Raw genomic sequence first — 27,151 nt, forward strand, 5'->3', positions numbered from 1 at the left:
GGAATGTAAGGGGGAGAGAGTCACCAGAAAAATTAACAAAAGGCTTTAAAGATTGTGTCATAACAGCAGATGCTTAAAACAGTTAAAAACACACACACTGTTACGTCTCCTGGTCCAAGCCATTTCCTAACACGGTGAAATTAACACCGGAGGAATTTCCTTCTGTGCCCCGAGTGAAGGTCTGCCTGCAGGTCCAAGGGTCTTGAAAGGCAGAGAGAAGACAGAGGTTCAATGGCAGCGCTCAGGAATCTGTTCTAATTGCACAGCAGGTGCAGTAATTGGGGGGCAGATAATTGAGGCACAGCAGGCAGCAACGCTCTTCTCTTCAAAGATGTGATGGGTGGAGATCCCAGTGCTTGCCAAAAAGTTTCTCTCCCTCTTGTCACATTCTGGAAAAATGACCCAACCTTCCTGCACATCAGTTTTCCCAAGTGCAAAATCAGAGACCTTATTTTAACCCATTTTATACTCCTTCAAGGAAACACAACCATGGATAACGCGCGAGAAGTATTCGCTTGTAGCTAATTGTCTCATAAACGCCTAAGATTGCCAGGCCCCCGGGGGGCAGCCTGCATGGTGTGAAGTTACAGCCTCTAGATCAATTCACCTGATTGGAACCCCTGGTCAGGGTCTTAGGAAACATCCCATTTGGGGAAAGAAAAGCCGCAGGAAACCGGCAGGTGCATGGCACACTTGCAGTAGCTTGGGGCTAACCTGGGGGGCAAAATGCTTCTGTCCTCTTTCTTGGTCCACTGCAGAAAAGATTTTTATTTATCACATGCGCATTTTCCTCCCCCCCCACCTTGGTCATGAACCAGAACACTTCACTTTAGTTAGGAGTTTTAGGGATGTTCTAGTGATTTCTCATTTTACAAACAGCAGGTCCTGGAGCTCAGAGTGACCGGGTTTTCTGAGTCAGAGAATTGTTCAGAGGAACTGCTTGGCTCAAGCCGGTGCAGCAGCCCGTTGCCCGACTCCCCCCGCACGGCAAACTCATCCCGAAGGGCATTCTTCCTGGGACTTGGGGGACACGTGCGGTTTTGGAGAAGACCCCTTGGGGGCCGAGCGCCAAAGGCTGCGCTCAGGACAGCACCCTCAGTCCTTGGAGGAAAAGGTGGAGGCGACCGCTGTCCACAGAGGCTGCCACATGCTCGGCCACTTCCCAAGTGAGCACCCTGTGATCTTCTAAAACTGGCATCTTATTCCCATGCTCGGAAAATGTGGATTAGACGTGTAAGCAACTTCTCCCTGGGGGTGGGAGACCCAGGCTTCATGCCTAGACTCCAAGGCTTCCCCAGAGGCGTTATCAGAAAAACTGTGTCCCGGGCAGATGACCCGGGCGAGGACTCAGCCCGCGGGGTGGGAGGGGGCAGGGGGGAGAAGTCTTGGATGGATTCCTGACGCTGGAGGATGCACTTGAAGGAACAGGGCAAGAAGCCAGTTCACAGACCGGGGGTCAAGGAGGGCATTGCTAACGACGTGGGGCCTGGGAGCCCCGGGCCCTGGAGTCCGCGTGTCACTTGTACCCTGTCCTGAGTGATCCCAGGCCCCGTGCCTTGTGGAGTCTGGAAGGAACAGCCCTCCTGACTCCTAACCAGACATTTCCTGCTGAGTTGACTGCCTTTTCAGCAACTTTAAGCACACAACAGCTGGGGCGTGGGACCCTCCCCTCGACACGGTCACGGGGACACAGTCACAAGCCTCCCTCGCTTGACAGCTGCACCAGCTGGGGCAGGTCCCGGAGCCTCTGTGTGCCTCCGTGTCCCCATCTGCACGATGGAGGAGGAAACAACAGGCGATGCCGGCGCTGTCTCCTGGAGCAGCTGGTGATGAAATGATGGCGTCCCCTCGCCGGGGCTGAGAACGGCACCGGGCACGGAGTGGGTGCTCAAAAGTGGGTGGTGGTCACTGATTTCTGCACAAGGCTATCACAGCAAAGGGAGCGCTCCCCTGAAGGGACCTCTCCGGGACCTCGTCCAGGCTGGGGACATGCTGTCTTCTGAGTCAGGCCGGTCCATTTTTGGATGGCGGTGACTAAGAGCATTCTTCCTCGCTTTCAGCCAAGTCCACCTCCCCACAACTCCCACTCCCGGGCCCTGGCTCTGCCAGAAGGCAAATGTCAAAAAAATATTCTTGCAAGAGAGGACAGAGAATGTAAATACTACCAATAGAATCGGGTTGAGGGATTGCAGTCTCCCTGGCTGTGGCCGTTCCCACAGCTAAGCCTGGATGGACGGGGTCTGGGGGGTGTCAAAGACCCTTCAGGTCAATTGGAAAACCAGTAAAAGCTCCAAGCTCTTCTCTGCTTCCTTTAGAAACACATTAAACATTAAACCACCCTTTTCTCCATTCTTTGCAGACCACAGCGGGCCGCTGACTGCCTTGAGACCCAGTGACAAGTCACTCCACGTGAGACAGGGTGACGATCACCAGGCTGCAGGGCCACGACCTCATCTCATTCATACGTGCCGTCCACCCTGTAATCACCGAGCATCCGAGGAGCGTGCCCGCCAGGCAGGACACGCGGCCTGCCTCCTGTTTACAGAGCCTTTCTGGCGTCAGGTATACAATCACGACCTGTGTGTCCCTTCCCCGCCTTCTGTGGCATGTATGGTGACATAAGAAGAATGCACACATCTTTTTTTCAGACAGGTTAGACAGTTTGGCTCTCTAGTGACTCTCGTTAAAAATAGTTTGAAATAGAGTTTCAGTCTTGCAAGGTGAAAAAGTTCTCTGAGGTCTGTTGCAAGATGTGAATACACTTTAATGCTACTGAACTGTAGACCTAAAAATGATTAAGATGGTAAACATAAAGGTATGTGCTTTTTGCCACAATAAAAAAATATATGAGGATGAAATAAGTAGATGAAATAATATGACCAATTTTCTTCAAAATGATGCAAGAGGGATGAAATAATGCCATTTGCAGCAACATGGATGGACCTGGAGATCATCATACTAAGTGAAGAAAGCTAGAAAGAGAAAGAAAAATACCATATGATATCACTTTTATATGTGGAATCTAAAAAAAAAAAATGACACAAATGAACTTATTTACAAAACAGAAACAGACTCACAGACATAGAAAACAAACTTATGGTTCCCAAAGGGGAAAGGAGAGGGAAGGGATAAATTAGGAGTTTGGGATTAGCAGATACAAACTACTATGTACAAAATAGGTAAACAACAAGATCTTACTGTATAGCACAGGGAATTATATTTAATAGCTTGTAAAAACCTGTAAAGAAAAAGAATATGAAAAATAACATTTATGTATAACTGAATCACTATGCTGTAACTAGAAACTAACACAACATTGCAAATCAAATCTACTTCCGTAAAAAACAAGTAAGTGCTCACTTTGGCAGCACATATACTAAAATTGGGATGATACAGAGAAGACTGGCATGGCCCCTGGGCAAGGATGGCCCACAAATTCATGAAGCATTCCATGTTTTTAAAATGTCCATCAACCAATGACTGGATAAGGAAGTGGTATATATACACACACATATATACCCATAATGGAATACTGCTCAACCATAAAAAAGTATAAAGTAATGCCATTTGTGGCAACACGGATGGACCTGGAGATCATCATTCTAAGTGAAGTAAGCCAGAAAGAGAAAGAAAAATACCATATGATATCACTCATATGTGGGATCTAAAAAAAAAAAAAAAAAAAAAAAAAGCAGAAATGAACTTATTTACAAAACAGAAACAGACTCACAGACACAGAAAACAAACTTATGGTTACCAGGTGGGAAAGGAGGTGGGAAGGGATAAACTGGGGGTTCAAGATTTGCAGATACTAACTACTATATATAAAATAGATATATGAAAAGTTTCTACTATACAGCACAGGGAGCTGTATATTCAATATCTTGTAGTAACGTACAGTGAAAAAGGATATGTATATGTGTACGTCTGACTGAAACAGGCTGTACACCAGCAATTGGCACATTGTAAACTGACTATACTTCTCCCATAAAAAAAGTAAAAAAAAAAAAACACAAAGTAATAATACAAGAGGATGCAGAAGTTCATCAAGCTGTAGATGCACTCTTCTTTAATATTAGACTTCATTAAAAAGTTTATGTATGGAAAATAGTAACAGAGGAGGAGGAAGTAAAGGGGGTGTACATTTGAAACAAGATTGCCAGGAGCTGGTAACTGTTGAAGTTGGGTGCGTCGCTAGTCAATTCTTGTGTGCCTTCGTAAGTTTTCATAATAAAAGAAAAGAAATGCATGAAGCATTTCAAATGTTAGAAAAGTGATTTGAACATCTTAAGTAGAAACTAGCCAAAATTCGGGACATGTGTGTCAACTGCTCTCAGCCGCTCTGGCGCAGGGCAGGAGTGAAATTCGTAGAAACAAAACAAAACAAAACAAAACAAAACAAAACAAAACAAAACAAAAAACTGCCCCGTCACGTTCTACAGGGCAAGGTAGACAGCAATGCCAGTCACTATCAGGGCACTTTTGTCCCTCCAAGTGCTCATTCAAGAATCTGAGACAAAGAGAAGGGTCCTGTCTTTGGTCCGCGGCTCCCTTCTCCCCACTTCCTCTGGCTGCGCATCGCTGTAGTCCTCCAGGCCCTGCAGATCCCAGCTCCAAGGACTTGGCCCCACACACCGTCCAGCCTCTCTCAAGGTCAAGTGCAGCCTTATCCTTTCCTACAGAGGCGCTATGTGCAGAGGGCCCCCTCTGCGCTCCCAGTTTCCTCCCCAAAGCCCTGTGGCTCCCCAGGGACAAAGAAACTTTCCGCTCTCTGTGGCCTGGGGTGAGCCCTGCTCCCTCGCCATGAGACAATCCAATTAATCTCCCTCTATGGGTCTGAAATAAAAAAGCTTTTTAGCTCCCCGTTTCTGGTGGGTGTTGGAGCTCAGACCTCTCAAGATGCAAAAGGGGTTCTCGAAGAAAAGGTCTGCCCTTCGCCAAGCCTCCTCCTCTGCCAGGTTGGGATCAAAACAAGCAAGTGCCAAGGGAAGAAGATGTCGTGGTCTGGGCTCCTCCTCACCTCAAGGAATCAGAGCATCAGATCAGTGTCTACTGTCAGTGATCAGAAGCCCACATGAGGAGCCCCTCTCCCGCCCTGGTGACAATCACCATTACCCAGCACGTAACTGCTAGGCGGGACAGTTCCGCGGGATCCAGCAACACCCCATGAAGTCAGACCTGGGGCGGGGGCAGCGCCATCGCCTCACCTTCTCTGTCCTCCAGTGAGAGGTTAGGGCTGGTGACTGGCAGGCAGGGGCAGTGGGTGCAGAGAGAAAAATCTGGGTGTGATTCGGACACAGTTTGCCTTTCCGTGTTTTACGTGTTAACTGGTGCCAACCACGTCCTCACTCAGGTCAGTCCTTCATCCTTTGAAATCAGACCGGTGACCAAAACACTCGGAGTCCTCATGGCCACCTGACACGCCCACCACGTCCCCACTCCCACTAGGTGACTCTCCGGGGGCCACCCTTGGAGCTGACCCTCCCCTCGGGCTCTGAGCACCAAGCCTCTGGTTGTCCTCCTGTTTCTCTGGCCACTCCTTTCCTGTGCTTTCACTTGTCTGCCTCGCTCCTCCCTCCTCCCTGCAGGTGGACACGTCCAAAGGTTCTGGCCTTGGGCCTCCTGTCCCTCCCTCCCTCCCCCGTCCCGCCTCGGTCATGACCACTCCTAGTTTACCGAGGGCATGAACTCCCTCCTGAATCAACACGGGGCACTGACTCAGCGCGGGGGAGGCTGTCCTGGGCACCCGGACCCTCTCCTGACACCGAAGCCCGGGCTCCACCGCCCCCCTGTGGCCCCACTGCCCCCGCCAGCGTCGGGGACCCCTGCTATCCACTGAGCCCCTCCCTGGGCCCCCTCCTCCTGCTCCCAGGTCACAGGAAGCTCTTGGGAGACACAGAGCCTGGTGTCCCACTAGGTCAGTCCTTCTAGTCGCCTCTCACTTTCTTCCAGCAAAACCCCCCAGTACCTCTCTCCACCCTTTTCAGAAAACCCGAATAGGATGGGGGGACTGAACCCGCAGCGTGGACTCCCAGTCACACGCCAATAATCCCAACAAACTGTCTCCTTGCTTCCAGTTTTAGGGGACGATGTTTCTCACTTCCCCTCCCCTCTGCAGACTCTGCCTGTCCCTTCTCAGACCCTTGGCTGAATCCCAGGCCTCCCACCGATCACCTGTCTGTCTCTCTCAGCCTCAGACTCCTTATCTGCAAAGCAGGGATAATCGTCCCTGCCTGTTAGCTAGTAAGTGCTCAATTCACGGAGCTGTGATGATGATGCAAGGACGGGTCTGTCCCTAATGATCTGTGGTCCAATCCAGAAGGTGCTCCCTGGGACACACAGCCCTGCCACAGCGGTCCTGCCACATGGCTGGCACCCCAACACCTGTAGACACACGAAATCAAGTTAAAGCCCATCCCATCTCCTGTTTAATTGATTCTTCCACCATCGGTGCCCTCACATCTTCCAGAGGCGGGGTTTGCAGAATGAAGGGGCTTGCTGAGTGAGGGGTCCAGCTCCACGTGCCTTCTTGAAGTCCCCTCTTTCCCCCTTGCCCTCCCACCACTTCTGCCTAAACTCGGTCATCCAACAACTTATTGAGTACCTACTATGTGCCGGGTGCTCTGCTAAACAGTGACAAGAATGGTGGTGATGAAGATGGAGGAGGAGAATGACTTCTGTTTCCTGAGCACTCAGTATACACGCGAGGCACCGTCCCGTGGACGGCACATCCTTGGACTCATTTAACTGCCGTAATGGACCCATCTGTTTCTCAGAAACCCCAGTGAAATGGGTGTTGTCATCATCCTTGTTCCATAAATGGACAAGCTGGGGATGAGCTGCCCGAGGTCACATGGTCCCAGGAGTCCACCCGCGGAGCCCAGACCACCAGCCCCTAGAGACCACCGCTCGCGGAGGGGAAAGACGATAAAGGAGGATGTGGACCAAGAGACCCCGGATGGAGCCAGGGGTTAAGGGCGGCGGGAGGGGCTCAGGCTCGGTGCAGGAGGTGCAGCAGAGGTGCAGCAGGGGTGCGACTACATGGGAATAAGGGGCCCAGGTGCGCAAGGTGGGGCGGAGGAGGGAGCCGCCACCCTGGGCTCGAGCCGGGGCACTATCCGGACAAGTGATGGAATTCAAATATGGAAAATGGATTGGATCCTGGCTTTCTATTTCTGTGTAATTTCCTGATTTGGATCGTTGTGCTGTGGTGGTGTCCGGCGATGTCTTTGTGATTCAGGAACACGCCCTGTAGTGTGTGGGGCACCGTGCCTCCTGCTTGTTCTCAGAGGGTTCAGGAAAAATATGCACATGGGGTGTGTGTGTGTGTGTGTGTGTGTGTGTGTGTGTGTGTGTGTGGTGAGAGCTAGAGTAAGAGTGAGAATGACACAGCCTACAGAGCAAAGTGTGGCCAATGAGTGAATCTAGGTAAGGAGTGTATGGGAGTTCCTTGCACTATTCTTGCAACTTTTCAGGAAATTTTAGTTTATTCCAAAATAAAAAGTTACCAAAAAGATATGCTCTACCCAAATGGCAACGTCTCACAAAGAACCAAATGACACCCCTCAAATACGTAAGAGGGGTTGGAGGGGGATGTGAGTGGCAGAGGGAGAGGCAAGAGAATAAAAAACATTCAGGGGCACAGACAAGAAAGTAAGAGCTAAAGGCAGGGGAGGGAGGGTACGCGGTCCAGGTGCTCTGTACTTTTGCTCCTGGGGTGCGTTCCTCGGTTCTCCTGACATCGACTTTGCATCTGCAGGACCATGGCTCCTAAATCCCTCTCCCCAGCTTGGTCAGCTGGCCGGTCCTGTCTTTAGAACTGCTTGGCACAGGACATCTTTTGATACCCCACCGTTAACTATGATTCATGACCCAGATTCACCTCACTCCTTCCCTCCCAGCCAACCCTATTTTGCCCAAGGTCAAGGGCTCCAGGCTCCAGCGCCTCCCTCACCTTCATCCCTTGGTCCAAGTTATCGTCACATCTCACTCTTTCTTCCTTTGCCCTGCTCCTCCTCTTCTTGGGTGGCTCCGGATGGCTCGCATGGCCTCCTGCCTCGGCTCACTACGCCCAGACAGTGGGCCTTCAGTTCAACGACATCTGCGGCCAGCCCAACTTTCCTGCAACTCAAGAATACTCTCCTGGGTCTGATTTTTCTTTCTTTCTTTTTTTTTTTTTTCACTGATATTTGTTCTAGCTTCCAGCTTTATCACATCCCTCGAAGCAAGCTCTAACCCTGTCTGGGGGCTGGAGGCAGAGCAGTGGGTGTATAACAGATCCCTAATCAATGAATTGGTGTTTCTTTGTTTCTAGGTTACCCAGTTATACCGAAAGAAATCCTCATGCCCCTGTTACGTGTTTGGAGTAACAATGGGTGAGATTAAAAGGACAAGATCTAAAAAAAAATCTTAAAAAAAGAAAAAAGACACTAACGAATTTATTTACAAAACAGAGACAGACTCACAGACATAGAAAACAAACCTCTGGTTACCAGAGGGGAAAGGGGATGGGAAGGGATAGATTGGGGGTTGGAGACTTGCAGATACTAATACTATATATAAAATAGATAAACAACCGGGTCCTACTGTACAGCACAGGGAACTACATTCAATATCTCATAGTAGCCTATAATGAAAAAGAAAAGGAATTTATGTATGTATGACTGAAACATTATGCTGTGCACCAGAAATTGACACAACATTATAAACTGACTATACTTCAATAAAAATAAATTAAAAAAAAAGAAGAAGAAAAAAGGACACAATCAGAACCCTAAGGCTGTTTGGGGTCGCTCATCAGGTGTGTCCCGATGTCAGCCCTCAAGATCATCCACAAAGCTCTGCTGAAACCTGCTTCAGAGAAACTAAAAGCCCATTCTGGGCAGCTTTGTATTTTCATGTTTCGCATAGAAAGGATTTTTTTTTTTAAGTGTGACATTGTTTTTAGTATATATGTCAATTTCTGTAAACATTCCAAAGCTCAACCCAGATTAAAACACACTTCCTAATCGTTTGCAGCTTCCTAGTCCTCTTTTCCCAGCCCAAGACATATGTTTTTGAGATCACAGCACACGGCAATTGATTCCGTACCTAGATGTTTCAGAAACAACCCTCATGGCTGCCCCATCACTGTCCAAACAAGGGACGGGCTGGGTGAATCAGCCTTCTTATGTCATCGCCCCAAGTCGGGTCATCGGAGCTAAACGTCTCACAGCCCCCGGTCCCATATATTTAATTCCTTCTCTTGGTATTTCATAATTTCAGCTCATTAAAGAGAGAGCGATGTCATGCCCAATAAATGCCAAAGGAGCCTTTGAGAGAAGCGACACCACACGTGGGCAGAAAGCTGCAGTCCTGTTTGCTCAGGCAAACCCTCAGAGACCGGTCATCAGCTCAGCGTTCCTCTGAGATGCTGCTTCAGAGACAGATTCCCGAGAGGTTTGGGTCTATTTGAACTTCCCAGCATCATGGTTGGAGCCCACACAAGATGCACATGCTGGTGTCTCGGCATCACCGAGGGAACAAGCACCAGAACACACACATCCTCCCAGGGACACAACGCTATTGTCAAGGACCCCTTAGTGTGGGTGGTTTTTGTTTTTTTTTTACTATATTGTCAACTTCCTGTTGCTATTTGAACCAATTTCCTCCCATTCAGTGCTCGGGGGAGATGGTAAACAGTTCATCATCATTCTCTGAACAATGTGTCAGCGTTTCTATATGAACGTAGCATGACCGATCTTTGCTCTACGGACCATCTGCTTTGAGTTGTTTGTCCAGGTGCGATGCATTTTTCTCATTAATTCCCAAGTTCTTCTCTGTTCCCTTGTGCAATGAAGACATATGCTGCCTGCGCACGGATCCAGAGGACAGAATAGCGCCTTGGCCACAGGAGGCTGTTCAGACGATGAGTTAGGCTCACCAGATACCATGCTCCAAACCACTGGCTTAGTGAGCCCTTCACAGACTCAGTGACGACAGGGGAGGAGGGAATCTCAGGGATGCTCTGGTCCAGCCTTCTCCTGTGTGGGCTTCTGTGGAAGCCAAAATCATCCACAGTTGGGGTCTTTAATAGACACAGGTGAGAGGCACGTGTCCAGAATTACCCATGTGATGGATTCCCTCCTCCTCCACCCTTTGTGCTGAAACAACCCAACAAATGAACTGGGACAATTCTAGGCTACCCTGAACCCTCATTTAGCTGCAGAGACCCCTGGGATAAAAAAATGTGCAAGAAAGGCCACTGCAGGGAGCCGGGCAGGGGCTCAGCAGAGGGGATGTCACCGTGGCTGGGGGAAGCAGGGCGAGGTCCCAGGTGGCTCCGGGGTTCCTTGAGAGACCACATCCGCCCCCACACTCCCTCTCTCTCCATCGTCTCCCTGGACTACCAAAGAAAAATTTAAATGCAGCATCAAAATAAATTTAAAATACTCCCTCCTTGGCTTCCGACTGGGTCTGAATAAATGCGACCCGTGCCAGTGGCTTCAAACTTTGTTAGTGATTCTGTTCCACTGAGATCCCAAAGGAAGCTGAAGTCTGTTCTAGGGCTGGGGGTGATGCCCGCCTTCGTGAGCACAGTCTGGGAGAAAGAGGGCTGCTAGCCAGGAGGTTGCAAGGGACATGCTTGTACTAAACAACCACACAGAGTTTATCTGAGGTTCACACTTAATTGGGTGTCCTGAATTTTTATTTGCTTAATCTGGCAACCCTAACTATGTAAGGTAGACATGATTAGGGAGACAAAAAGCCTCTCACACAGGAAAGGCCCCCAGCCCAACGCTTACTGGGGACTTAGTAAAGTTGGGGGGGGTCCCCTGGAAGTGGAATCTCCCTGACAATGACTAAGTCTTTGTGTGTGTGTGTTTGTTTTGGCCTTCACCCTGACTTTGAATGCAAATGACCTGACATGGTGGGGATGCTTTGCGGGTCACCTTGCCTTTGCCCTTATGCCCACTCTCCACCCTTCTCCATCCTGCACGGAGATCCTTGGCCCCCTGGCTTCCATTGGGTTTGGTCAATGGGAGGCCCCAGCAGGAGGCAGAGGTCAGGAGAGCAGTGACCAAAGGCCACAGCCCCTGATACAGCTACTCTCTCTCAGGGCGCCCCTGGTCTCCCAAATCTCACCTTGTCTCAGTTCCCCACCCCAGTGGGTGTCCCACAACCTTGTAAATAAATTGGATGAAATTACCTACTCTGAGCACCGATTTCCTGCAGAGAACTGGACCAACACAGCAATCAGTTTTCCCCCCAATTAAACTATAAATGTAACACAAATCAACTCAAAATCCCATAAGGATTTTTTGATTTTGTTTTTTAATTGACTAAATGATTATAAAACACGTTTGGGACAAAGGTATGAAGAATAGCCAAAAAAAAATTTTTTTTTGAGAAGGGATATTGAGGGGAAATTTGCCCTAAAAATTTTTTAAGCCATTATTAAGCTATAATTACTAAAATAACAGGTGGCAGAGAATAGTAAGTTTAGAAACAGACCAAGTAAATGTGGGAATATAGTCTGTGACAAAAGATAGCATATTGAATCATCTTTAAAACATTTAACAAATAGTTTGGGAACTTATGCTTCGGGAAAAAGAAAAAAAAAGCTAAATCGCTACCTCACATCTTATTCAAAAATAAATTTTAAATGGGTTAAAATGTTAATGTCTAAAATAAAATTAAAGCATTTGACGAAAGCATAAGGAAATATTGTCATAATGTAGGGATAAAGAGGAATGTTTTGTACCAGAGCAAGAAACCATAATTTTAAACATTCTGAGATTTTAATACATAATTATATTTCTGCATGCAAAAACACCATAGTCAAAGTTAAAAGTTTGACAACAAACATATTTTCTGCAAACATAGAAAAAAAAAATCACACGTTAAATTATATAAAGAAGTCTTACAAATCAACCAAAAAAAAGATGAATTCTCCAATGGAAAAATAGACAAAGACTATAGACTTTTTTTTTAAACAGCTGATGCACTGCAAAGATATTTGAAATAAATCTGATTTTTTAGACTATTATGTATATATTTAAACTTAGTATAGAAACCACTGTGGATAAGGTTACAGGTGAGGGACACATTGGTGGTATCTTTCTGGAAAGATATTTGTAGATATCCATCAAAGAAAGATCACTGTTTTAACATACAGGAGAAATTTACAAGAGCAAATCGCAAATACACACTGAAGTGTAAGGCTGGCCACTGCAGGGCTGTGTGTAATAGCAAAAGCTCAAAGCAAGTGCAGTGGCCCCCAGGAGGGGTCATTTACGTTATCGCACTATCTTTCAATGAAATACAACGCAGGTATTTAGAGTTACTGCATTTATTGGCTTGGAGTGATAGCTACCATTTAATGTTACTTGTAAAAGTAACACAAATGCCTATTAAATGATTTTGTCTCTTTTCTCCTCCTCCTCCTTCTTAAAAACCTAGTTAGGTACCACTTCTCACCCACTAAGGTGGCTGTAATCGACAATAAGAAGTGTTGGTGAGGCTGTGCAGAAATTGGAATCCCCATACCTTGCTGGTGGGAATGTAACATGGTGCAGTTGCTTTGGAAAAGAGTTTGGCAGTTCCTCAAAAGATTAAACAGAGTCACCATATGACTCAGCGATTCCATGCCTAGGTGTATACCCAAGAAGAATAAAAACGTATGTCCACACAAAAACCTGCAGACACATTTCACAGGAGCATCATTCACAAGAGCCCCAAAGTGAAAATGACCCAAATGTCCATCAGCTGATGCATGGATAAATAAAATGTGGTCCATCTGCACAACGGAATATTATTTACCATAAAAAGAAATGAAGTTCTGACATGCTACAGCGTGGATGAAACTTGAAAGCATTATGTTTCGTGAAATAAGCCAGACACAAAAGACCACACTTTGTCTAATTCAGTTTACATGAAATGTCCAGAACAGGCAAGTCCATAGAAACAAAAAGTAGATTAGTGGTTACCTAGGGCTGGGCTGGGAGTGGTTTGTAGTGAAATGTGCTGTGGCTGCTAATGGGTACAGGGTTTCTTTGGAGGATGATTAAAAAAAAAAAAGTTCTAAAATTGAGTGTGGTGATGGTTGCACAACACTGTGAATATATTAAAAAACATTTAAAGGTACACTTGAAATGGGTGAGTTAAGTGGCATGTGAATTATATCTCAATAAAGGTGTTTAAAAATCTATTTATGTGTGTTGAGGCATAGAAAAAACTTTGGAAAGTATTTTGAATCAAAATGTTAATAATGCCATTTGCAGCAACGTGCATGGACCTAGAGATGATCATACTTAGTGAAGTAAGTCAGACGGAGAAACACAAATATCATATGGCATCTCTTATATGCGGAATTTTTACAAAAATGACACAGATGAGCTTATTTACAAACCAGAAATAGACTCACAGACTTAGAAAACAAACTACAGTTACCAAAGGGGGGAAGGGGTAGCGGGGAGGGATAAATTAGGAGTTGAGGATTAGACATACACACTAGTATATACAAAATAGATAAACAACAAGGACCTACTACTGTAGAGCACAAGGAACTATATTAAATATCTTGCAATAATCTATGATGGAAACGAATCTGAGAAAGACTATACATGTATATGTATGATTGAATCAATTTGCTGTGCACCTGAAACTAACACAACATCGTAAATCAATAAAAATAAATAAAGAAATAAATAATTTTTAAAATGTTAATAGGGGCTGTTTCAAAGTGTGGGATTATCTTCAGTTTGCACTGTGTACCTTCTAGTATCTTTTGAAGTGTGCAAAGACTGTGTACTTATGTAATCAGAGAAGCAAAACAAATCTCTCATCAGTTCCGGGACTTAGACCTAAGGACGCCTTCGCGGGGGACCCCACCGCACATCATATCGGATACGGAAAGAAGCACTTGAGCCCCACATTAACAGTGCTTCTGTCCATGAAAATACCTGAAACAACTTTTATAATTTTGCTTTTGAAATTATCAGGCTACAGGTAACTAATTGATGGCTGCCCACGACTTCCTCCGCAGTCATCATGCAAACTCGAGCATTTGTGCAAGAGGGAAAGGATGTAGTCTGCAGACAGCTCTCTAATGTGACGAGACTTTTACGGTTTATAAATTATAAACCGACAGCGTTGACATCGTGTTATACTTCTTAGACATTCAAACGTTAATTTTTTCAGGTTTTTTTTCTCCTGTATTTTCCTTCAGAAGTGCGATTTTATTTGAAAGTCTTTCCTCTTTTTCAGACCTCCATAGGCATGGTGAACACCTGTTTCTTCCTTCCATTAAAAACCCTTCACATTTCCTGAGAAAGGAATCATTCAACACTTTGATTGATGAAACAAATTCCAGCTCTTCTAACCAGTCACTAAAGCACCCCTATTTTTGTGATCAGTTCTATACCTTGTCTCGTGTGTACATGTCATTGTCCTCTCTTACTGGGTATAACATTTCAAGAGTGTTTGATTCAAAACAGAGAGTTCATCCTTCAAATCATACTGGTGGTGATTCGTGATTGTTAACGCCAACTGTCATTCAGCTTGAGGTCATCCGATTCCAGGCTCTTAATCTTTCTACCTTGAATCTAGTTGACTTCCTCCTTATCCCATATTTGAGTGATTGCTTTTCCTTCTGTCACTACTGTCTTGTAATTCTCTGCTGGATTTTATAATTTTCAAGAAAATGTTAAATTTCATTCCTGTTACAGAATTGTAACTACTAGAGGTTCAGTGAATGCACAGTTTGGCCAAATGTTGAATGTGCAGCTATTAAAACCAGTATTTGACCTAAGATAAATAATCCTCATAAAATAAACTTCTAGGATATAACAGAGTATCTGTAATTTTAGATTAAATATTCAAGAAGTAGAACCTCTAAAATTTGATAGTTACATTTTATTTATTTTTTTTAGGGGGGGAGAGAGGTAATTAGATTTATTTATTTACTTACTTTTTTTTTTTTTTTAAGAGGAGGTATTGGGGATTGAACCTAGGACTTCATATATGCTAAGCATGTGCTCTACCACTTTGAGCTATACCCTCCCCCCTTGATAGTTATATTTTAAAGGTTTAACATTCTAGTGTGGGAAAAGGTTTCTCAGTGTTTTCAACTACATCACTCTCCTGGGCAGAGGTAAAACATTAAGCAGGTGTTCATTCCCACTTGCTGAGGGAAGAATGCCGTAGTTGAATGCGTCTCACATTTCTCTAACACCATCTCCATCTAGTCACATTTTGTATATTCTGTACTCTGTCTGGATAATTGATAATTTATCATTACTATATTATACATAAATTTGGAGACTTTTTCTCTTTGCAAAACTTTGATGTCCTGCTTTTAATTTATCCCACAAGACATGAAGACTTTCCAAATGGGGCTTTTCTCAGAAGATTCATCATCTAAATGGATTTAACTATAAATTAAATGTAGCCATGAACGTTTTGCCTAAGGTTATAAATGCAAGTCACTAAGAATTCCATGACCATTAGAATTATGATAAAGTCAAATCTCTCTCATTTTGCCTTATATAATTATTTACATTTTTATAAACCTTTGTTGGCACAATGTTCTTCTTAAAGTTGTCCAGTGAACACATTCTAACTATTTATATGGTGTCAACCTATTTCCCTATTTATTAACTTTTTTGAATGTCCTTAATTGTTTTTACACATAAAATTAATAATTACTGCAGCATTTTTGGTGATAATAATTATGCACTTATTCTTTTTTTAATTCTTATTTTTTATTAAAATGTAGTCAATTTACAATGTTAGCTTCAGGTGTACAGCAAAGCAATTCAGTTATACATTGCATATGTACATACATTTTCAGTTTCTTTTCCATTACGGCTCATTACAAGAAATTGAATATAGTTCCCTGGGCTATACGGTAGGTCCTTGTTGTTTATCTATTTTATATATAGTAGTGTACATATGTTCATCCCAAACTCCTAATCTGTCCCTTCTCCCTCTTCCCCCCTGCTGGTAACCACAGTTTGTGTTCAGCTGACTGACAGAATTTTAAAATAAAGAGCACGTAGGAGATTTTTTTTCTCCAAGGAGCATCAAAAATAGCTAATTACATTCCAAGGGAATTTGCCAATATGGACACAATATCCTCATTATAGTCTTACGTATGATCCTGCCATGAAGCTGCTGAGTCAGGGTGGCAGCCTTCGCAATCACACACACACACACACACACACACACACACAGGGTCGAGGATGCCAGAAACGGCGTTGAGGTGGGCATTTGGCTCTCCTTCCAAAGCCAGAGCAGATCTTGGCCAAATACTGAGGCCAAAGCTAAATTTTGATGCAGTCCTATAGAGTCAAAGAGCATGGATGGTGGGGCTGAATGACCTGGGTTTGAATCTTGGTTCTGCCACTTACTGGCTATGTGAACTTGACCTTAGTCTCCTCATCCTTAAAATATGGATAATAAGACACCTGCCTCGCTGGGCTGTGATGAGAACTCTATGAACTAATATATATGTGCCAAGTGGTGAAAAGCATGCCTCTCTTATCTGAATGCAAGTGTCTAAGTGTTCCCCGCTGTTATTATGATGATGATGATCAATTTTTGATTGGTACCAATGAAACTTAACTCATAATTTACTGCTTTTAATGAATTTTATTCTCAAAATGGCAGAAAGGAGAAAAATCAGACAAGAAGAAACAAGCTTTCTATATTGCTTATTAAACTTCTTAAGAATATAAACAACAGGGTTAATCATAATTCCATATCATTCTTTATTCTGTATAAAGGGCTTTTATTTCTCTGGGCAAATATTTTAAAACTTTTAATTATGGAAATTGTCCAATGCACACAAGGCAGAGAGATGAGTGTAAGGCCACATTTGAGCCCAGACCCACCTTTCACAAGGAGTGGCACGCCGCCTTCTTGCTTAATTGAGTGCATTCAATCCAAATCCACAAATCACTAGCGCCACTGGTCACGTGACGAACAGGGCAGCACGGAGCCTGCTGTTGCACAAAATCACCTTTTTAAGGTGTGAGAGCTTTAAATTTATCTGAGAAATGGAAGGTGGGAGTAGGAATTTAGCCCCTAGTACACATATTTATGCTAAAGCATCATTTTTCACATTTTTAATTCAAAACCTATTCCAACTCTAGATAATAGAAGAGGCACGTATCATTTGAGTTGTTTTTGGTCTTGGCTGTGCTCACAAGCATCAAATACATTTGCTACCAGCAGATCAAATAAATGTTCAAAAACTGGGGTGGGGGTGCATAGCTCAGTGGTAGAGCACGTGCTTAGCACACACGAGGTCCTGGGTTCAATCCCCAGCACCTCTATTAAAAATAAATAAGTGAACTTAATTATCCCCCCCCACCACCAAAAGTTCAAAAACCTCTGATGTCAATACACCAAGTCCAGACTCTCAACGGTGGCCTTGTCTGGTTGCACTGATGTATTTTTCTACCAAGATACCCACATCCTCGGGGCAGAGAACCAGACCTGACTTTGTCAGGCTTTGTCATTGCATCACTGAGAGGCCACCGTTCTAGGTACACTGCAGAAACAGACAGAGATGCTTATAGCCAAGTGCCTGGGACCAACAGGTGCATCACCCACTTGAAGTCTGTATACACTGCCTGCAGGTTGGGAAGCTCTAGACCACAGCAAGCGCTTTATAGATACTGACTCATTTAATCCTTACAACTACCCTATAGACACTACCAGTCTCTAACTATGGTTGAAGAAACTGAGGCACAGAGAGGTAAAGCGACTTGCCCAAGATCACACAGCCAGAAAATGGCAGCCATAGCCAGTGCAAGATTCTGCATACTATCATCCTTTCCAGTAAACCTTTCCTGATGACCCCATGTCTCCACCTTGGCCAAACCCTGGCAGGCAGGGAAAACACAAATGTACGGGTTTTCTGTGTGCGTTCTCACACTTCCTCTATCTCATCTTTCCTGCTGAGATGCCATACAAAATTCCAAACTGCTGGAAAGCACTAACAAAAAGATGCTGATGACAGAGATACTCAAATACCTTCTGGCCAAATGACAATCACATAAAAACTATTTAACTCTAACGCTCACGAACACTCAAAATATTTGATGCCAATAAAAATGGAGAAAAAGAAGCGAGACAAGATCTGTGACAGATTATTAAGATCCTGCTTTATCAGCATCTGATGGGTCAGGAGAGCCCGGAAAAGAGTACTCCTCAGCTCCTCGTCTATACAAGAGCCCGACGTTGAATGTTTTCGCTTTCTCCTGCTTCTCTGCTCTTACACGTTGGGAACTTCTTATTCCTTCTGGCACTTTTCAGATCTGTGTTTTGATCTCTGTGAATTCCTGAGGCTGCAATCATATTACCTAAGTCACACTTTAACCGCCCTCAGACAAATATGCAAACAAAAAGCTTCAGAAAGCTCAGTAATTACCCGAAATCGATGTCAGTGCAGACTGACATCAGGGCCACCACAGAACAGGCTGCTGAAATGAAGCAGTCACAATTTCGCAAGGTTTCTGTCGGCCCAAACAGCATAAATCTTTCTTTTGGTTGAGGTGAATCACCTAAGTCAGAAGGCAAAGTGATTTTAATAAGTAAGAATCACAGTGACACATCTTATTTGTAGTATTTACAAAATGTTCTTGACATCATTAAGGCCGTGCCCCTGGAAAGAGGGAGGAGGAACAGAAAAAGCGAGAACATCCTCTGAGCACCTGCCCTCTGCCAGGCGATCCCATTCACAGGGTAAGCAGGTGTGATCATTCTTGATTTCCAGATGAAAAAAGAGACTTAGAAATTTGGAGGAACCCCAAATCACACAGCTAGAAAGAAGCAGAGTGAAGATTAGCAGCCAGTTCTGCCCAGCACTATTAAACTCACATTTTCTCCTCAACACTCTGCTACCTCTCAGAAATGCACTGAGAAATTAGGTGGATTCATTAATTTACAAAAGATTTGGGTTCATCCCTATACCTAATCAGAAATTAACATTTTCTCAAGAAGCAAAACTTAATAGAAGCCTGACTGAGGAAAGGTCAAAGGCAACTGACATGTCTGAATTGTCAGATCACTTACTTTGATGTCTGGTAAAGCCATACGACCTTGGGACTCTCATTCTCCACTGCACCTTCATTAGGATGGTGGAGACTTGTATGTCACAGTAGTCATAATCCTCTCAAATATAAATAGATTAAACCCGTACATTAAAAGGCAGACATCATCATACTGGGAGAAATCCCATTTGGGAGACACCTAAAGCAAAAGGACATGGAAAAGCTGAGACTGAAAAAATGGAAGGAGATATACCAGGAAAATAGTAACTAAAAAAGAACTGGCAAACCTTCATTAATATCACACACACACACACACACAAAATGAACTCTAAGACAAAAAAGTTACCATATAATGGTAAATTTTTCAACTCACCAGGAAGACATAAGAATTCTAAGTGTATATGCACCTGATAAAAGTCTCACACCATCCAAATCAAAAATCAGTAGAAGTGCAGGGAGGAATTGACAAATCCATCAACATTTCTCTCTCAATTATTGGTAAGTCAAGCAGCAAAAAATAATCAATAAATACATTTGGACAACTTTGATCTAATGGACATAGGTAAAATCCTGAATACAACTATTAGAGAATATCCATTTTTGGTAAGCATACATGAAACAGGTACAAGAATTAATCAGACACTAGATCATAAAGTACATCTCAACAAATTTCAAAAAATAAATGTCAGGGTGAGGGTATAGCTCAAGTGGTAGAGCACATGCTTAGCATTCACGAGGCCCTGGGTTCAATCCCCAGCACCTCCTCTAAAAACAAATAAACCTAGTTACCTCCCCCAACCAAAATAAAATAATAAATAATACAAAAATAAATTTAAAAAACATAAAGCTAAAAAACAAACAAACAAACATACTCATCACATTCTTTGAATACAATGTAATTAAGTAGAGTCAATAACAAAAAGATAAGACATTTTCATACTTTGGAACTTAAAAAACAGAATTCTAAATAATTCATGACTCAATAAAGAAATGAGAATGGAAATTTAGAAATATTTGGGAAAACAATGAAAAGAAAAACACAGAGAACTTGTGTATTATAGTGAAAACTGCACGCAGAGGGAATTACATGGTCTTAAATTTTTATATTTGCAAAGAATAAAGAATGAAAATTAATGAACTAACTCCAGCTAAAAAAATTAGAGGGAAAAAGCACAACAAATATCTAAAGAAAGAGAAAAGAAAACATAATAAAGAAAAGAGTAGGCATCAATGAACAGGAGGGGAAATATCATGCAGTAGAAAGAATAACAAAGCCAAATGCTGGTCCTCTGGAAAGACTAACAAGATAGATTGATCTCTGGCAATCCTGATCAAGAAAAAACAAAAGGCACAAATATTTAACTGCAAACCTAGCTGAAGGTACTTAGCCTCAAATACAGCAGAGATGAAAAACAAAAGGGAATGTAATAAATAGTTTTATGCTGATGTACTTGACAATTACATGAAATAGACCCATTTCTAGAACAATGTAATTTATTAATCCTGACTCAAGAAGAAATAGAAAGCTTCAGTAACCTTATCATTACTTAAAAAATTGAAACAGTATTAAAACTCCTTCCACAACAGAACACCAGGCTCAGGTAGTTTTATAGGTGAGTTCCTCAAATTTCCAGAGGACCCATCTAATTCCAATCTAACAAAAATTCTTTGAGCATGCAGAAGGAAAGGGAACACACTCTCCAGCTCATTCTATGAGCTCAGTGTAATCTTAATTTTAAGAATCAGGCAAAGTCAGTAAAAGAAAAGAAAATTATAAAGCAATCTCATTCATAAACATTGGTGAAAAATTCTTTTAAAAATTAGCAAAATGGATCCAACAATGTTTAAAAACAAAAAGATAATGGTATATTATTCCAGGAATGCAAGGTTGGATTGACATCAGAAAACCTACAAATGTCATTGTATAGTGGAGAATTAACTTTCCTCAAAGAGAAATCTGGCCTTTGTCCCAGATCCTGGGAGGTAACCTTTAAACTCATGAAATTTCCTGAGTAATAGGAGTGTCTTTGTTATTCACGGTGGGCCCCTTGGGCCACACCTGAGAGTTTATGCTAATAAAATGACTCAGGGTGGGGACTAGCCATGCCAGAAAGACCAACTAGGTGATTAGAGATGTGGGGCTTTGGGCCACTCGAATCCAGTCTGACCTGGGGAGAGGGGAGCTGTTGCTGGAAATTGAAGTCAATCACATGAACAATCATTTAATCAGTCATACCAATTTAATGAAGCCTCAATCGAAATAGGGACACCAAGGCTGGGGGAGCTTCCTGGGTTCGCAGCTCTGAATATTGACACACACTGAAGCTGGGGAGGGGGTCAGCAACGCATCCCTGAGGACACAGAAGCTTTGTGTCCAAAACCTTCCCAGTTCCATATTCTGCTTTTGTATCCCTTCCCTCTGCTGGTTCTGTTTTGTATTCTTTTGCTGTAATAAAACTGTAACAGTTATATATAGCTCATTCCTGAGATCTGTGAGCTGTTCGAGTGGGTCTGAGGGAGTCCAGATCCCTGAATTGGTAGCCAGCTGGTTTGAGCAAGGGTAGCCTTGGGACCCCTGAACTTGAGGCTGGTGTCGGAAGTTTTAGGCAGACGTGGTAGTCTGGAGGACTGTCTCCTTCACTTCGAGCTTGGCTAACTCTGGGGAGTGGACTGAATGAGAAAAAACATTTGGTAATCTCAATGGATGCAGAAAAATTACGATAAAATTTCCAAATTATTTCCATTAAAAAGAAAAACCTTAGTAAACTAGGATTGGGATAAAACTTCCTTAATCTGATAAAGAAAATACAAATAAACAAACAGGATCAACATAAAACGTTCAAAGTACTTTCTTTCAGATTGGAGGCAGATCGCAGATGTCACTGTCTTACTGCTTTCCCCCTAGATTTACTGGCATTCTGGAGGATGAAATAACAAGAAAAATAAATTTGAGGCATAAGGATTAGAAAAGAAGGAACAAGATGGTAATTATTTGTAGATTATATGATTTTTCTATGTACAAAACCAAAAGATAGTTTTTTTAAAATAGTAAGCTAGTTGAGCAAGTGACTGCCTGTAAGAGCTATTTTTAAAAACTCAGTTGCATGTCACAACACAGATTAATCTTGGAGACAAAATGCTAAGTGGAAAAAAAGTCCCAGAAGACCTCTTATCACATGATGCCTCTTCTATAAAGCTGAGCCCAGCAAAACTAAGTAATAAACAAGCATACATACATTTGAGACAAAACCTTGCCTATATATTTAAAAAAAGCAATGAAGTACACAAAAAAGAATACCCGTCATAGAATTATTCGCAACAGCCTCAAATTGGAAGCAACTTAAATAATCATCAACAAATAAATGAATAACCGAAGTGTGGTATATTCATACCATAAAATATTCTACAAGGACAAATAACTGTGGGCATTCTCAATAACGTGGATGAAACTCAAAAAACATTATGGTGAACAATAATTTAAAAAAGGAAAGAGTAAATATTGTATGAGTCTATTTGTATGAAATCCTAAAACAGGCAAATCTAATTTCTGGAGAGAGCAAAAAGAAGATTTGTGGCCTCTGACAGAGGAGAGAGGATTGGCTGGAAGAGGATACAAAGAACTTTCTGGGGAAATGGAAATATATTTTTTGAATGGGGTAGTGGTTCCATGGGTATAAATATTTTCCAAAACTCATCAAACTATACACTTAAAATGTGTGCTTTCTTTGCATAATAAATTATACTTCAATTAAAAAAAAGAACATACGGGGGGAAAAGTCATAGAACCTAAAAAAAAAGGAAGGCAACGTCTTGATAAACACAAAATTTAAGATCGTAATTACCTGGGGTGGGTAATGGGAAGAATCACACAGGTAGATACAAGTCATTGGTGACTTTCTAGTTCTGGGTTTGGGTTCTGGGCCCCAGTATTCATTACGTTATTATGCTTTAATTAACGTATATGTTACATTCCATATTTTGCAAACGTCAAATAATATATTTTTAAAGATACTGAAAGCGAATGATCACTTTGAGATAGGAAAACCAAAAAAGGGTGCATGGAAGAAGTAGTCCTCAATGGAGAGAGAAGATTTTTTACACAGAGGGGGTCAGCACTAGAAATTCTAGACAGAATGCCAGTTTTGGCAAACTCACAGAGGCAGGACTGAATGAGGCCTTTTTGAACTGAAACATTTAATGATAGCCTATTTTATACTGTTCTTGTTTCCAGTAAGAAAATCTTATGTCACCAACAAGATGAACTTTTTGAGCATCTGGACCAAGTAAAATACTACTTTTTTTTTTAGCGTCTCTTAAGGAGTCACACATTTCTATGCTGCATCTGACTGGATTCCATGATTAAACAGAATGTAAAAATTAGGTGCATTTTCTTTCTCTGGTTACTATCGACTTAAATTTATACGGTGAGTTGAGGTCATTTTTTCAGGGGTGTGTGTGTGTGTGTGAGATGAGGACGTTTATACAGCTTGGTTCAAGGAATATACCATTTTTGATAAACACATGGAATCACTGAATGTTGTGATTTGCTTTGTTTCACGTTCTTTTTTATTAAAGTATAGTCAGTTTACAATGTTGCATCAGTTGGATGTTGTGATTTGCTACAGAATATTGGAGAATAGGAAAAATCCTAAAATCCAAAGCAATTAGGACCTGACATTGGCTGGATAATTGAAAATTTGGGTTAAAGCAAGCAATTGTAATAAGCAAAATATGCAACCCCCAACATGTTTTTACTACAACTTGAAGTGTGCAAATGAGTTGTATGCCATCCACATTCTTGTGCTGCAGGGTCAAATCAAGCTTTCTCTCTGCGTGTGGGGTCTGCTGACTGGAGTTAAGCTGGGTTGGTTCTGCATGGACCCCTGGTGCTGTGCGGGGTCCCAGGGGCCACACATCTCCCTTTGGCACTCCGCCGGGTTGCAAACACCCTACCTCTGCTTCCCCGCTCTTCAAGACACGCCTCCCACGCGCCCCTTAATCGTGAACACCAGTGCCTCTCCGCGTGGGAGCCCAGGACTGCAGCTCCAGCATCCCCTGGGAATGTGCTGGAAACACTGATGCTCTGGCCCCGCCCCAGACCTGCTGAACCAGGAACTTGGGGGGTAGGGCCCGGCTGTGTGTTCTGACACAGTCTCCCGTGATTCTGACGCACGCTAACCTTTGAGAACCACTGTTCTCTGCTCCAAACTCTCCCTTTCAGCTGAGCATCCTTCCTGAGGCTTCACTGAAAAAAACAGACAGAAACCAACCTCCCACCGCAGGAATGACTCATGTCACATTCACACTGCAAAGACAGGGATCCTCCTTTCTGTCACTTACAACTTCCACTCCTTGCTGGAGTCCTGTTAGTCCAAAGCGTGTCCCAGGTCACCCACGTCTGTCCCCCTCCCAGCGGGAGTCAGCATCTTGTGCCTGGATTCTGCCACAACCTCCTCCCTGCTCTCCCGGCTCCCACCCCAACACCCAGAGTCCATCCTCCACCGGTACCCAGGATGCTCCGTTAAGGTGTAAATCAGATCCCATCACTTCCCTGCTCAAATCCCCTTATGGAGACTTTCCCATGTACCCCGGGTAAAAGTCAGACTCTTTATCTGGATTTAAAGGCCCATCTCCCCACATCCCTCTTACTGCTCCACCCACACTCCTGCTCCGCGAACTCCAGCTACACTGACTTTCTGGAAACATGCCAGGCTCATTTCTGCCTCAGGGGCTTTGCACAAGCTGTTCTGTCTGCCTAAAAGGCTCTTCCTCAACTCTTTGTGCTACTGGATTCTTCTTGTCATTCAGATCACAGTTGAAACAACGCAGAGAGCTTCCCGCCTGCCTGATCTGGAGTGACTATACCTGACGCAACCTAGCTGTATTTCTGCCTTTCCCCACGAGACCCGCATGGGGCAGAGACCCTCTGGGTCCTGCTCACCAGCCCAGCCTCTAGAGCAGAGCACATAATGGGTCCTCGTTAATTGTTAGTGAATGATGAACAAATGTTGAGGGGAGAGATGGGGAAGGCGTTCCAGAATGGCCCATTGTGTAGGTTACATGAGACGATTCCCTCTGCCAGGTGCTCAGAAGAGGTGGCAGGGAAACAGACGTGTATTTCTCTTGAAAGCCTTTTGAAGTCAGCTTTGTGCTTCATGTATCGCTGCGCTAAAATCAAGGTTTATCCATGCTACGTTTTATTTAGAAACTCTGTAATCTAGACTCCCTATAGAGACAGACACCGAACAAGTCCTCCAAATTCTTATGATCTGCACTTAGAATTAATCAGAATTTTTTTACTTGCAGGCTCAGAAGCCCATAATTATATAAGCTTTTCTTTTCTTCCTTTTTTTTTTTTTTTTTTTTTTTGGTTGGAGGTACTGGGGGTTGAACCCAGGGCCTCTCGTGCACGCTGAGTACATACTTTACCACTGGGCTATACCCTCCCTCCCACCACCGGACGTCTGAAACCCTCACAGTTTCCTGCGCTATTCCCGGCTCCCCTCGGCCACTGCGCCGTCTCTCCCCCCGTGGCTTTGTCGCCCTGGCGCAGTCCTCAGGCCTCTTCACCTGCAACCGCCCGCGGCCACCCCCGGGCACTGGTTCCACACGACTGCAAAAGAGCCTCTGAAAGCGCGCTTGCCATCAAAGCAGCCCCCGCCGAGGAGCGCCAGCAGCCCCTCTGCCCGCAGGCGGGCCGGGCAAGCGGGCACCTGGGCACGCGGCTGTGACTTCCCTCTGCGCCCCCACCGGCCAGCTCCAGGGAACTTCTTGCTGCTTTTTGCTCCCTCCCTGCCCCTGTCGGTCCCTTTCCTTTCTTTCCTGGCGCCACCTGCAGCTCCCCATCCCCTCCCCCGCGCCGCCGCCGGCGTTTCTGGCTCAGCTCGGCCCCGGCGTTTCGGCGGCCCCGGTGGAAGGCGCCCGATTCAGCGCGGCCGCCGGGTCAGGCGCTGTCCTGGGCCTTCCCCCGCCTTCCCCGCCGATCCACCCCGAGAGGACAGCCCTGTCCCGATCCTCCAGGGGAGGCCGCCGAGGCGCCTTGAGGAAGGTGCCCACCACAGAGCAAGGGGGCTGGAGCCGCAGGCACACAGCCCTGAGCATCACCTCCTGCCGCCCACACAGCAGCCACAGCCCTTCTTCCCCAGGAGGAGGTGGGGGGGGGGGACAGGTCCCTGCCCTGGAGCTCTGTGCTGCAGAACCAGAGGTCGCGTGCCGCGGACGGGACCCCGCAAATCCGTCCCACGGGTGCGCCGGCCGGCATTTAAGGCAGCCCCTCCACGTGGTTTGAACAGGATGAAACTCTGGCCTTTGTCACGTTTTACTTTTTTACGTTTTTAATTAAATGGCCTGGGTCACTGACACCCTGCAGAGACTGAAACACAACCTTGCATTTTGTTAATGATACACCATCTGTTTGTTCACACTGTGATCACATGATCTTTGCTCTGCAGAACATCCTGTCTCACTGGCCTAAACCAGTTTGTGGGTGAAATGTTTGGGACGAGTGCCAGACGGTCCCTTCCTTTCTCTCTTTCTTTTCTTCCTTTCTTTTCCCCTTCCTTCCTTCATTCCTCTCTCTCTTTCCCTCCCTTCTTCCCTCCCCTCTCTCTCTCTTTTCTTTCTCTCTCTCTTTTCTTTCTTTCTTTCTTTCTTTCTTTCTTTCTTTCTTTCTTTCTTTCTTTCTTTCTTTCTTTCTTTCTTTCTTTCTTTCTTTCTTTCTTTCTTTTCTCTCTCTTTCTTTCTTTCTTCTCTTTCTTTCTTTCTTTCTTTCTTTCTTTCTTTCTTTCTTTCTTTCTTTTCTCTCTCTTTCTTTCTTCTCTTTCTTTCTTTCTTTCTTTCTTTCTTTCTTTCTTTCTTTCTTTCTTTCTTTCTTTCTTTCTTTCTTTCTTTCTTTCCCTTCATTCCTTTCCTTCCTTTCCTTTTTCCTCTCTTCCTTCTTCGCTCTTTCTCTCACTCGTTTTAAGATTGGCCGTTGACCCCAAACTCATTGGCAGGATTTGTGTTACTGCTCATGGCGCCTAATCATCCCACATCCACTGCAGTATTTCAGCCCAAATTCTGTGGGTGCCAGCAGAGACCAGAGAAGGTGGAGGTAGCTCAGACAAGAGGGG

The 27,151-nt window shown here is 44.1% G+C and overlaps 1 non-coding gene across 1 annotated transcript; it reads left to right on the forward strand.

The window, feature by feature from the left end:
* The first annotated feature begins 3,352 nt into the window (after positions 1-3,352).
* LOC116157000 (U6 spliceosomal RNA) lies at positions 3,353-3,459 on the forward strand. Its single transcript, XR_004140965.1, has one exon. It is a non-coding gene; the product is annotated as a U6 spliceosomal RNA (small nuclear RNA).
* The last annotated feature ends 23,692 nt before the right edge of the window (positions 3,460-27,151 follow it).

This window comes from Camelus dromedarius, chromosome 14 (genome assembly GCF_036321535.1).
Source record: "Camelus dromedarius isolate mCamDro1 chromosome 14, mCamDro1.pat, whole genome shotgun sequence".
In the NCBI taxonomy this organism is placed as follows: Eukaryota; Metazoa; Chordata; class Mammalia; order Artiodactyla; family Camelidae; genus Camelus; species Camelus dromedarius.